Raw genomic sequence first — 13,573 nt, 5'->3', positions numbered from 1 at the left:
TGTTTCTCAAACATCATTTTCCCAGGGATTATTTCAATAGATAAAGCTTATTGACGGATGTTCTAGAGTAGAATTAAATTGTTTTTCTTACAAAATATACATTATAGAAATGGTGCATACAAAAAAATATGAACAAAAATTAGCAGACTTATACTGGTCTTCTTAGAATGTATCTAAAACTATTATTACAGAATAGTATTTTAAAAATTCTTTTATTAGATAGCTTTTCAAATAAACCAGACAATAAATTTAAAAGAAATCTTGTTGCAAAAGAAAAGCGTAATAAAATTTATTACATTTAATCATTTTTTACATAAAGAGACTGAAAACTAATGAACGTTATAGGTACATAAAGTTGTAAAAACTACTGTATAGTAGTCTACTCTATACCTTTTCGCTTATATTATATTAGTTATGAATACCAATTATAATAATGATATGGTTTCAAACATCAATAATAATAATGTCTATATGATTCTAATTTCTCGTCTGTGAGTTTATCTAGTGATACATTATTTCCTCAATAGATGGCAGTGCAAGTCCCATCGTTATAGCAATCTGTAAGTTATGTTTATTGTTAACGCATGGAAAAACAAGATTATGTGTCATTCCGTATTTGTTACAAATAGAAATATACATTTTGATCACTTAATTATATTAAATTAATTCGTGGAAAGGCTACTCTACTTGGAGCCCCTTGTAGCGTGATGTCCCGTCCAGCTTCCAAGACTGTAAGTGCCTACATCTAGTTAGTAAATATCTGTTCATTACTTTTGTCTTGGTTAGAAAGTAAATCAAAATCAAGTATCTTTTGCTTAGAAAAAAGGGATTCAAAGTATTAATACTCGTATATGTGAATTTATAACTATTATAATTTGTTCGTATATTCAATAAATACACGCTACTCTATTTCACGATCGAAACCAGTTTATTTAGTAATTAGTAGAAAGAATATATTCGACTGACTTTGGGTGTTAAATGATATTTAATGGGTAAATTATTTCTTAAGCGGTCCATTTGTCGCAATTAAACATTATTCAGTAGTTGGTATGTTATAAACTAGTTCATATAAATAAGCCATGATACTTGGAAAGAATAATTCAAAAATAAGAGAGTGCATCATGTTACGAAATAACGTGGCAATAATGCAGTAAGATATAGATAGGACACAAGATACTAGAGCTCTAGTACCGTGTTTTGTACAAAATCTAGTTCTTTTTTAAGTATATCTTTACGGAATAAAATTAATAGTGAATTATCTATTTATCGAAAAATCTATCCAATGTTAACTATTGTTATACATGAATTCATAAGAAATGTAATTTACAAATAACACAGTAAAATATTAAATAAAAGGGTAGATTACATTTACAACGATTTTAAAAAATGGGAATAATGTTATATATGAAAATATGATCATAATACCTGCATTTTTTTTTTACTGGAAAATCGATTAGTAGTAGAATAAAATGAAACGTGGAGTATCTTTATAGCGAGGGTGAAAACACGAAGGAAAGTGATAGTAAGGGAACAAGGTGGTTATTAAGTAGGGCTGGAATTACTTGAATAATGTAATATTCCCATATATTCTAGGTATTCGAATACTACAAATAACTTTCAAATATTCGTGTATTCAGTTTTTTAAATTTTCGTCTATGATAAAATTAGCAAAACACTGACTACATATTCGTGCTACTTTTTTTATTCCTTATTTTTAACTGCATTTGGAGTAAAATAATTTTAAAACTTTAAGTTGCACTCTTTTATCGCATAGTCATTGGATCTGGAATTTTTCCTGCAAAGTTAAGATACCATTCAAAAAGTCTCTTATTTTTTTAAATCTGCAAAAACCTTCGCACAATTTTAAAAACGTAATTTAATAATTTTATTAATCACGCAATTGATTGAAATCTAACTCATACTGACCAAATACTTGGAGTACCTAGATAGTTGATCAGTGCACAAAGTATCGAAGAAGTTTTCGAATAATATTCAAATATTTCGTCCACATATTTAAATGGAATCACCGAAGTCACCTAATGTTCGAACGCAGGAAAATTCGACAAGTAGTCGCAGCACTCGCAGCCCTAGTAGCTAGTGACTTTTCATGGGAAACAATTGTCTTGCCTGGGGGGATTTGGCGGTTGCCCCAAGATGGCGGACTCGGTTGGCGTGCGACAAGCACGAGCTGAAAAGTGCCGAGAACGTGAGAAGTTCGCGATTCTGTGTTAAATCGGTAGCGTGAATTTCACACGTGGACAGGACGAGGATCGTCGACGAAGAGGACACGCTCGGATAACCTAGGTACGTGAAAAATCAGTGACACGAAACGGTTTTCTCTCGGTACGGGGTGAAAAGCCGCGCCTACTGCTATCGTGCATTCACGACGTCGTGGGTGTGCACGAAACTCATCTGTTCCCCTGTTTGATGAATATTCGAATACATCCTCCTATCGTTGATACGATCATTGAAAAGTACAATCCTCGTCGAAGAGGGTCGCAATCGTCTCGCGAAAATTCATAGTGGGGATATTGAGGTTGGCATGCAAAAATCGAACGGTCGAGTGGCACGGCCGACTAGTCCCGATTATTATGCCGTGTATATCTGTTGCTTTTCGATTTGATAACAGAAACTTCGGTCGATCCTTGACGGGCTTTAATCTAGGACTATACTCAAAACTGACTGCGTGTTTTTCCCGCCGTACCCCGTGAAAGATGGCGAGAATTTGTCGCGGTGTGAACACGATTCCATATCCTCAATCCCGACGGATCCATTCTCGAGTCGTTCCAATTGAGCTTGGCTCCATCGACATTGGGTGTTTTCGCATTGTCAACGGGAATACTTTTACCCCTCTGATTCTGCATCAACGCCGATGATTATCGCCTCCTTTGACGCATTGTCACGACCAGGGGCGGATCTACCGTAAAACTAATCAACCTTCAGTTTCAAACCCTCGCGTAGAAAGTGTCCCCGAAAGCTCCTCATTCGTTGATTCTTCAATGTAATCACTACTCCGAAACGTACAAGAAAAATTGTGTGATTCGTCCGAATAACCTCTCGGTATTTTCTCAATTTTAGTCAAAGCTTGTTGTCAGTTCAAAGGCTGAGAATTATAGTGTCGTAATTAAAAATATATGAAAATTGAGATACACCATGAAGTTGGCACAATTATATCAAGATTCTAGATACAGTTTGAACCCAATACAGCTTCACAGCCCGAAGAAAATTAATAATTACGATAGAGTTGTGTATTGTTTAAACACTAATCGAAAAGTATGATTTTCTTGATGTGTGTTATGCCTGACATACCGCACCGGCGGCCCCCTCCGGCCAAGAAAGCAAAAACTATGCCTGACATACATCACTGTGATCCTTAACCCTTCAATTATATGGGTTCATTTATCGAGTTGAATGACAAAGTGAACTTTGTGATTGAAAAGTTTAATTGTCAGAGACTTTTTCTTAGGAATTTTTTGCCACGTAAGATTGTGTATTAGGGTTGTTCGATTCTCGTAACAAAATTTATTCTGGAATCGATTTTGAATAAAAATGATTGAAATTATTTTACTAAAACGTCGAATCGTCCAAGATTGAATCGATTAAACGTCTTTTTAATTACTAGTTCTATCTCTAATGTACTTCGATATTTTTAGGTTAGATTTGGATATTTACTATATTTGAGACATTACCGGGTAAAAAACTTGATCAGGAAATGAATAGTATATCAATCACCCTTTAAAAGTAATAATTTTACAAATAGTACATTTTGTAGATTGTCAGTCGTAATATTGTCTGTTTATGAAAATAATCATTTAAGAATCAGCATTAGGTACTTGGAGTTGACGGATACTATCTAGCAACGATACTTGAGGGGGAATGAAGGATGTTATTTATTTACTTCGTATTTTTTTTTTCATATCGATGTCTGTTAGAATCAATTTATAAAATCGAAAATTGCTACCAAAAGATCGATTTTATAATTAATCGATTCAAAATTGAACATCCCTTTATGTATAATATATGCAATTTTACATAGAACGTATTGTTTTCATTCAGAACCAAGACAAATTTATCTAAATAATAGTTTATTCAACTACATATTTCAAAATATGCAATTTTATAATTCGTATTCGGTTTTTTCATTCTACGAGTAATGAATCAAAAGTTTATTTATTTATCTCTATTATCTCTACTCTTATAGCTGTCATCATTGCTGGTCCTAGTATAGTCATTTGCATATTTTAATTTTCTTACTTGCCTAAATGATAGGTTCGACGTTTCCAAATCAATTTTCCAGTATAAATATGTACATGTGTACTGTTTATTCACGTAAATATTTATAGTTAAACCATTAAACCTATCATTTAATTTAGACAAATTTCTTCATTAGACATGAGTGTGGGAGTGGGTGTACGAATATTTATGGACCGGAGTGTATATAGGCAAATCCCGTGTACATTTTATATGAGAGATTTTCCTTTCATAAAACATGCCAGAAAAGGAAAGAGTAACTAGCTTCGGGCTGCGATTAGTCTAGATTCGCCACTGGTCTTGGCCCGGCGTGTGTTTCCATGCATACGTGTAGGTGCGTAGAAGGTTGGGTAGTTGGTGCGTGCGCGCGCGTTTCTTGGCGTGCGCAACACGACCCGCATGCCGGTTCATCGAGTAAAATAGTTGTGACTCGCTTCTTCTTCATTTCTCTTACTGTTCCTCCGTTTTGCTAGATACACATACATTCACAGAAGAAGAATTACCCTTCTCGTGCGAATCTTGGCATGCATTGATGCTTAAAATTTGTTATCCCTCAACCCCAATGGAGCATTATCGAAATTCATCCGTTCCACACTTCCACGACTTCGACAATTCAGTGTTTCGCTGAGACAGACGTCGGTAATACAGAATTGCTCCTACTCGAAACATTTTATGAATGAAAGCATAATAATTGATGGCTATATGCGTCGGATGTGAAAAGTCATTCATGTAGAGTCATCCCTATACTAGTGTGGAACGATCAAAGTTACATTCGACGGATTGAGAGTGATTGGTAGTGTTAAAGGCGTAAATTTGGACATTGTGTTCAAGTTGGTGTGTCGAAAAAGCTCTGTATGTATAGTGTTGTATTGGTTCTAAACTATATCTAGCATCTTCTTTCTTACCATATGAGGTGTTACCAGGGTGTGAATAAACAAAATTAATAACGCATCTCCTACCAATATTAAAACCAATAATAAGGTTATATATAAATAAACTTTTAACTCAAGTTTTCTTCGGACCATCGCACAGTGCGTCGATTAATGGAGAAAAATCGAAAAATGATGAATTTGCTAGAGCACAATCTAGCATTTTATTTTGTTACCTAGACGTCAATAGCTTGAAATTTTTTTTTGGTTGTTGAGAAACCGCACTTATTTATAATTATATATAGCTACCTAATTGTAGCATATTATTACGTTCAGTTCCAGTTCGAAGTATACGATAGTACAATTTGCTACTTTTTTTTTTCACTTAGTCAGTAGTAATATTCGTTCTTCACAGCTCATTCTCTCTGTCGTGGATTCCACTATTATGGGTATGTTTATTTCATAGCTGTTGCCTATATTAACAGTTTACTGATTATTAAAGAATTCTTATGCGCGAGATTCGAAATTAAATTTTAAAATAGACTTAAAAAAAACGTAAAAAAATGTATCAGTGATTCTTTTATATTTGGTTCCACTAACTTTGTATTTCATGCAAACAATGTCTACTTTTGCTACTACCTGCTAATATTTGAGAAATACATTTTTTTAGAACGAGTCGTTAAAATCAAGAATATTGAAATTGCTGAAAAGTGGATCTCGATAGAGCAATGTAACAAAGTTAGCGGAATAAATATTGATAATAACCATTATAAATGACATAATAATTAATATAAGAAAGTTATAATTAAAAAAAATTAGAAACATACATGCCTGTTATACTCTTAAATAATAGTTATAAAATATAGTTTACTTTAAATCTATTATTCATTTATTTTACATGTCGATATAAAATAATTATTGATGAGCTATTAAATAGCCACGTATAGTTTCATTCTTTTAGTTACCAGAATTAATAAAAAAAATGTCATATTTATTTATGTAAACAGTTCAATGAAAATGTTTTAGCCACAAATGTTTATCTAAATCCATTTTCTATGTTCCCAAGCACGAACAAGTAAAAAAAAAATAGAAATATTATTTTTGTCCACGTTTGGCTATCATTCGCCGCACTGTTGCGTCGTCACTATGAGTCTCTGTTTATTTATGCATTAAAGCAGTGATTTATTTTCTTTTAATTTAAAGGAAGGTATAACTTTTAGTTATAATAATGGAATAATAGAAACAAATGATGAAAGCTTGCTAAAATATAGGTTTTCTAAAAGGAGATTTAAAATTTTGGTTTGCAGTAACAAAATGTATAACTGCTCGTTATTAATTTAAGGGGTTAGTCGCAGTCAGGAAGACGAAAAACGACATTTCTTTGTGATTTTTTTTTAGTTATTAAATAATAATTTGCATAAGTAAGAATTAAGTATATTATAAAGCAAATTTTAAAGAACTAAAAAACACTTTTTGTTTTAAGAAACGTTAATTTATATCGTCGATAACAGCCGATCACGTAGACGATGCATTCCAAGTTAACTATTATTTCTGTATGCTTGATTAAAAGTGTTAACCCATTCGATACAATCGTTTAGTGATTAAATAGTGCGTAAGCATCGTTAATGTGATACGTGAAAAGTCAGATGGCTCTGTGTGCAGGTGCAAAAAGTCGTCGATACATTTCCCTCTAGTTATCACTGTTTCCGTGTTGAACCCGTGTCGAACGGTTAAATCGTAGCGGCACATTTCGTTAGTGTACGAGTAGTGAATAAATATGGTTAACATGATAACGACAGGCAAAAATTGTCACGCCGATTATCTTCGATCGCTGGAGATTGAATGCAATATTACAGTTGTAAGCGGGTTTTTTGCGGTAAGTCATTTTTGCACATCGCAAATTGTGTTAGAGTGTAACACTTATATTTTTAAAGTAGCATTAATTCCAATCCCTTGTTGTTTACTTTCTTTAAGAAGTTATGTAATTTCTTGATTTGATCTCATCGATAAATGCAGATAAGAGATGAATATGGTAATGGTGTTACGATGATATTACATACTTGGCAACGATAGTGTGACCGTGGTATACGTTCTTGGTAAATAAAAGAATATTAAATATGCATACGAAATCGTATACATGAAGCTATTCTTTTACATAATAGTGACACGTTAGGATTTGTGCAATCTAGATATTCTTTATACTTTTTGTAAGGTGTGCAACAATGATTCTCTGATGTTGTTGGTCGGAATTGTTGCCTAAAAATATGTCTTGTATTTTCACTTATTTTTAGAAAATTTCATTCAGCATGATAAAATCAATAATATAAATGCTCTAGATACTAATTATTTACCAATGCCCATTAAATATGATATACACTTCTCTTTTGCTAAAGATTTACTGCCCTAATTAACATGAATGCTAATTCTTTTTAGAATCATTTACTCGTAGATAGTAAAAGTTACGCCTATATATTATTTAACGAAATGTGCATTATTTTGACCGAAGAAGTAACAAATAATTTTTATAGAAAATTTCAGATTTTTACCAAAGTCGACTGGCAACCCCCTTGCGAATTCTTAAAAAATCTTTTTCGATAGTCTTATATTTTTAAAAGATTCTTCGCCTAACGACACGCAGTTTCACGTTTTATCATTGAAATTCGTTTTCCCATTCAAGAGTACTAATTTTTTAAAATTTTAGTCGACTGTTCTAGCCGAAATTTCTAACCACCTATATGGCACAGTAACTCGAACTTGGTAGCAGATATGACAAAATTGGTTAGATGAAAGTTGTATAGACTAGAAACGTCTACGAAATTACAAACATAATTTTTATGCAGGGTGTAATGAAAAGATTTATGGTGGGGGAAATGTTATAGAAAATTAATTTTTTTTTAATTTCTTACTACAGTGTTATAGAATGCTAAAAACCATTAAATTTCGTATTTAAAGTTTTTTCCATATCTCTTAGGGTTTCAGAGATATTAGCAAAAAGATAAATAACCAGAATTACTTCGAAGGGGTGCTTCCACCCTTAAAACCGTTTTTAGGTAAAAATGGAAAGGCCACTGTGATAAGTTCACTATGAATTCTATTTCCCCAAAAATTCCAGTTCTACAGCGTGTATCAATTGTAGAACAACCCCTGTGAGCAAACATGTGTGCAGCGTAAATTTGTATTTTTAGAAATTCATTATTTTCCAAACTGTGTAGAAAAATAAAGTACCGTGTGAATCGTGAGATAGGTATATTGGACATCGAGTGACTTTCAAAATATCGATTTTGTTACGTTCGAATAGGCGATCCGATTAATTTGGACAATGCCTTCGTGGACGGTTTTTCGGAGGGGGCGAAAGATGACGTGGCAAGCGAAGTCAGGAGATTTTGATTCACCCTCAGGGACTGTAGCTATGTTTGATTGTAGCTACGGTATGGATTTAACAATAAAAAGGGGGCCAATGAGCCTCAACAGACTACTGAGATCATCCCTAATGAGATTATTATGAAGAGAGTTATCTAAACAAATGAAAATGCAAAGTAATTTGGTGTTATAGTTAAGTTATGTGACTTCACGTTATTATAAATAATACTCACTCGGAATTTGATTCTTCGTCCCGGAAGCTTTATCCGGAGTCGGTAAATCCATGGAACGTGATCAATACGACGCGGGTTGCTTCCGCGTTCGTCCGTTCCGTGTAAAAGGGTTGCCTTCGCGACGCGACGGGGGTCTCCCAGTGCACGTACAACCTAGGCGAAACCTTTGAATTCTCCTTTACAACGAAATTATAAACTATAACGCAGAGGGTCAGGAACGGTTTTAAAAAGGAAAATAAATCGTCAGGTTAATATGAGTTTAACATTTTGCGGACACTCGAAAACACTTGCCTAGTGTGTTGCAACTTAATAAAAACATGACACATGCTCGATGCTATTCTTCATTATTATTACAGTAAATAACAATTTGGCTTGTTTCATTATATATTCGTAATATATCCCTTAGAAGGTTCATACGGTATATTTTATATTGTTTAAGTAAACGTGCAATTCATATTATTTTTTAAGGGGGTTAGTCGCAGTCAGGAAAATGGAAACGGACAATTTCTTGTGTGTGTGTGTTTTTTTTTAAGTATTAAATAATAATTTTTCTGAATGAAATGTAAATATATTACAAAGTATGTCTTAAAGAACTATAAAAGAATTTTTGTTTTAAAAAAAGGTTAATTCATTTCGTCATAACAGGCGATGGCGTGGGTGCCCACTTGGTTTGCGGTGACCAAGATTTCTTCAAACTGGTGCACCTGAAAACAAAACTAAAGGTAGACTTAGAAAATATATTAGACTAACGGGTCCCTGATCGAAGGATTTTTTATTTTCTTGTATACTTTTTTTTATCCTGTATTGAATCGCTTAATTTTAGTGAAAAAATTGAAAATCAACTTCAAATGTACGCCATCTTGTTTTAAATTAATTTTTTCCAAAATCCTTCGTTCAGGGACCCGCTAGACCGATATATTTTCGAAATCTACCTTTGTTTTTGTTTTCAGGTAAACCAGTGTAGAGAAATCTTGCTCACCGCAAACCTATGTTTTTAAATCATCGTCTACGTGATCGGCTGTTATCGACGATATAAATTAACGTTTCTTAAAACAAAAAATGTTTTTTAGTTCTTTAAAACATGCTTTATGATATACTTAATTCTTACTTATGCAAATTATTATTTAATAACTAAAAAAAAATCACAAATAAATGTCGTTTTTCCTCTTCCTGACTGCGACTAACCCCTTAAATTAATAACGAACAGTTATACATTTTGTTACTGCAAACCAAAATTTTAAATCTCCTATTAGAAAACCTATATTTTAGTAAGCTTTCGTCATTTGTTTTTATTATTCCATTATTATAACTAACAGTTATACCTTTCTTTAAATTAAAAGAAAATATAAATAACACTAATTTAAGTTATTAAACAGGCTCCAGTCATAAAACACAATTGTTTCATGTAATGTTCCTGTTAATTTTAATTACAATAAATAAAAATCCGACTTTTTTCATTGCTCTCACGCCTTTGTGGTAAAAATCTTCACTTTTCGTTTGACTTTCGTTAATAATCCCATGCGTCATTACGCCTTTTTGTTTAGAATTGATAATTTTCACTCCTTTTTATTTCTTGTTAAACATTACCAAATTACATAATTTTTTCATATTTTACCATAATATTCGTAGATCGTAATTATCTCCAAACATATTAGACTTCTATGCATTACTGTTTGCCAAGCTATAATTTTTCTAGTAATTCCAAGTGTAATACCCACTTTAAGATTATTTTCCTTAATTAACATTCAAGTACTGATAAATATTATAAAATAATATTGATCATTTCGAGATTTATCCTTAAGGGGTTACTCATTTTTTCAAGATTCAAAGGTACATTTATTTTTGTCAATATTCTTGTTGCTTAAGGCATTTAAAATATTTCTAGCAAAATGTATTTTTTATTTATTTATTGCTTTTAAACCGAATATGGTTTATATAGCATATACGTTATATATACATATTAACATATTGCTTAACATCCTAATGCGCCTTTTTTACATAGATTAATTTAAGACTAGTTTGTATAGCGTCTGTGTGCTTACATTATTTTAATGAAATGAAATGAAATTATAATAATAATAATAATTATTTAATTTAAATTTAAATTAAATTAAATTCTTATTGCGCATCGCTTAATAAACTCGAATATAATCAGCAGACCTTTAATATCTGGACCGCATAGGAAACACCTCATACAAGTCGGGAGGTAGTATTTGCGATGGTGAAGCGCTGTTATGAGGGTAGCACGTTCATTTTCATATTTTGGACATTGCCAAATGACATGATCTAAATCTAGCAAAATGTATTTAAAAAAGTGCCTAGGAAAGCTTTTACCTATATTATAAAGTATCTATTAATATTATGTAGAAAAATAGTCTTATTTACGACATTTCCTGAATTGGACCCAAATATCTGTCCTCCAAACAATTCGAAGAAATAGCAATAAAAGCGCCCTAAACATTTTCCATCAGAAGACATTTTGTCTTTTTGTTAAAAGATTACGAGAATTATGATATCACTACCTGCTACATTGGGCAATGGAGTCATTCTTGTATATTAATTAGGAATGTATCTCGTGGATTCTTCTGAGAGGACGCGTAAGCAAATATTAAAGTAAGTACTCGGTTTTGTGCGCCGTGACCTGCATTCACGTGGTCGGTGGTACGCTGAAACGTGAATGGTCGCGTGTAGAGTCATCCGAGTACATTCATCGTTCCAATATTCGAGTACTCGAATGGAATACTGCGTAAACGCTGTTCACCGATTTCTTAATCAGTACGATGCAAAAATCATGTTGCTTCTTATAGACATTCTCTCAGCAAACATGTTTGCAGATCACGAGGGAAGGCATAGCCGGTTCGTAGAAGGAATCGACTTGAGAAACGATCGTCTCAGGTGCAAACTGATCACGATATTCATCTTTAACAAAGGCCATCGGTAGTTTTTAGAAAAGGCGCGAAAAAATTGTTTTGAGGTCGTCCTTCATAGCGAAGCAAAATTCTCGGCGTGCAAAGGGTTAAGATTAAAATTTCCAAGATTGCAAAAAGCCGGGAGCTTTTTGTTTAAGTGGAGAGAACGAAGCATCGTGCTATGTTTCTAATACGCGCGCGGTATCTAGGACAGTAAGAGTAAAACAGAGAGTAGGTGGTCTCGTTCGTGATGAGGCGTTTGAAGTAGATCGTATAAACTTTTGAAGGAATTGAAAACGCGGTCCGTGAACTGGCCGGTGCGCGAATTTCTAGCTGGTTGTAACGTAACAGATTTAACAAAAAGTATTTATACAATGCTCGGTGAAAGTGTTGCGAATGTTTCGTGCCTGTCGATCGATGATTCGCAAACTACCGTCACGGAGAAAAAGAAGAACTGTGATTCTTATGAACGGGGGCATTGCGTAACCCGCAAGCGAAGTGGAGTTTTCATGAATAACGCTATCTTTGTATTTCGAATATCAGGTTTTAATGAAATTAACAGAACTACTCGGTACAAGTCGAAAGCATGCATTTTATTGACTTAACTTAGTGGTAGACGCTTCTTATCTTGATAAGCAAATACGTACAAATGTACTTTAATTAAATCTCGTAAAAATGTTTCATAAGAGAGCTTAAGGGTGTGCTCTTCTTTTCTTAGTAAAAGAAAAGATTTTTTGAAGATATTCTTCTTGCTTGAATCTTTACTATTGATTTATTTATTGACAAAATTTCAAATTTGGCAAAGATTGTTTCGCTTCTTGACACAGATTACAAGTGTACTTGGTATTTGCAATATCTACACCCTCGTTCATAAATATATGGACACTTGCTACATTCAATGAATAATTAATATACACCGTAAATTATTAGTATACAACTTTTGTTGCTAAATTCTATATTGGATGTGTATTAAATCATGAAAACAATTGTAACATTTAATAATATTAAATGTTTAGAATGCCCTATTCAATTTTATAGTGGAACTATGGGATCGTTCGATATATCAAAAACATTTATGGCGAAATATTACAAAATAAATGAGGCAATATTACTTCACTCAATATTACTTTACTCAATGAAGAAATTAATAGTATCCAAATTTGATAAAAGAAATTTTAACATTATCTAGTTATTTCTATATCATTACTAATGTGATAAAAAAAAAACAATTAAATGATATAATTGATATTAATAAATTCGCAACTTTTATTACATATTTATTTCTATTAAGGAAGTGTCCACATTCTTCTGATCGAAGGTGTACATACGTTGTAATGACCAGGTTGAGACTTTAAAGTACGTGTACAGATAAATTGTGATACAGATCAGGTTGTGGTTTTAGAATAAATTATGGTTTTAGAAAAAAATATTTCTACTTAAACTAAAGTTAGAAACGATTGAATCTAAAGGCACAGAATCAACTTCTACGCCTTATACAATCGTGGCCATCTCCGTTCGAGGATTCCCGTGAATGGGATATCTCGCGGTGTCGCGATTCAGAGCCGCTGAAAAGTCAACAATTTGCTCATTTCGCGAGATAAACGTTAACCGTTGAAACACAATCAGCAGGTAACAGGTTTCCAGGGGTAATAGCGTTGCTACCAGCGAAGCGTTCTGTTCCAATTCGCGAAAATGGAACGATGCTAAAGAGCAACCGTGAAACCGACGTAAATAACGGGGATTCCCTTTCGACGTAACGTGAGGTATTTCGAGATTCACGTATTGAAATTCCATATACGTATCTTCGATTCACGTTTTTCGGCGCCATTCTCCGGGGGGGGGGGGGGGGGGGGAGTCCCCCCAAAAAAAAACGTTTTTTATTGTCAAATAAAATTTTTTTTTAGTAAATTTGATATTGTGGGGTTGTGTTAACTTGTAGCGGGTGGGCGTG

The 13,573-nt window shown here is 33.2% G+C and overlaps 1 long non-coding RNA gene across 2 annotated transcripts in view; it reads left to right on the top strand.

Annotated features, from left to right (window-relative positions):
• Positions 1–2,150: 2,150 nt before the first annotated feature.
• LOC128872359 (uncharacterized) overlaps positions 2,151–13,573 on the top strand; it is a 28,854-nt gene continuing 17,431 nt past the window's right edge. The window contains exon 1 of one of the 2 annotated variants that reach the window (XR_008456155.1): positions 2,151–2,304. This is a non-coding gene — a long non-coding RNA (uncharacterized LOC128872359). The remainder of the gene's footprint in view (positions 2,305–13,573) is intronic. The other variant, XR_008456156.1, reaches the window with a different exon arrangement.

The sequence above is a fragment of the Hylaeus volcanicus genome, chromosome 2, assembly GCF_026283585.1.
Source record: "Hylaeus volcanicus isolate JK05 chromosome 2, UHH_iyHylVolc1.0_haploid, whole genome shotgun sequence".
NCBI classification, from domain to species: Eukaryota; Metazoa; Arthropoda; class Insecta; order Hymenoptera; family Colletidae; genus Hylaeus; species Hylaeus volcanicus.
The sequence above is the reverse complement of the archived record's forward strand: the minus strand, read 5'-3'. Positions and strand labels throughout refer to the sequence as shown.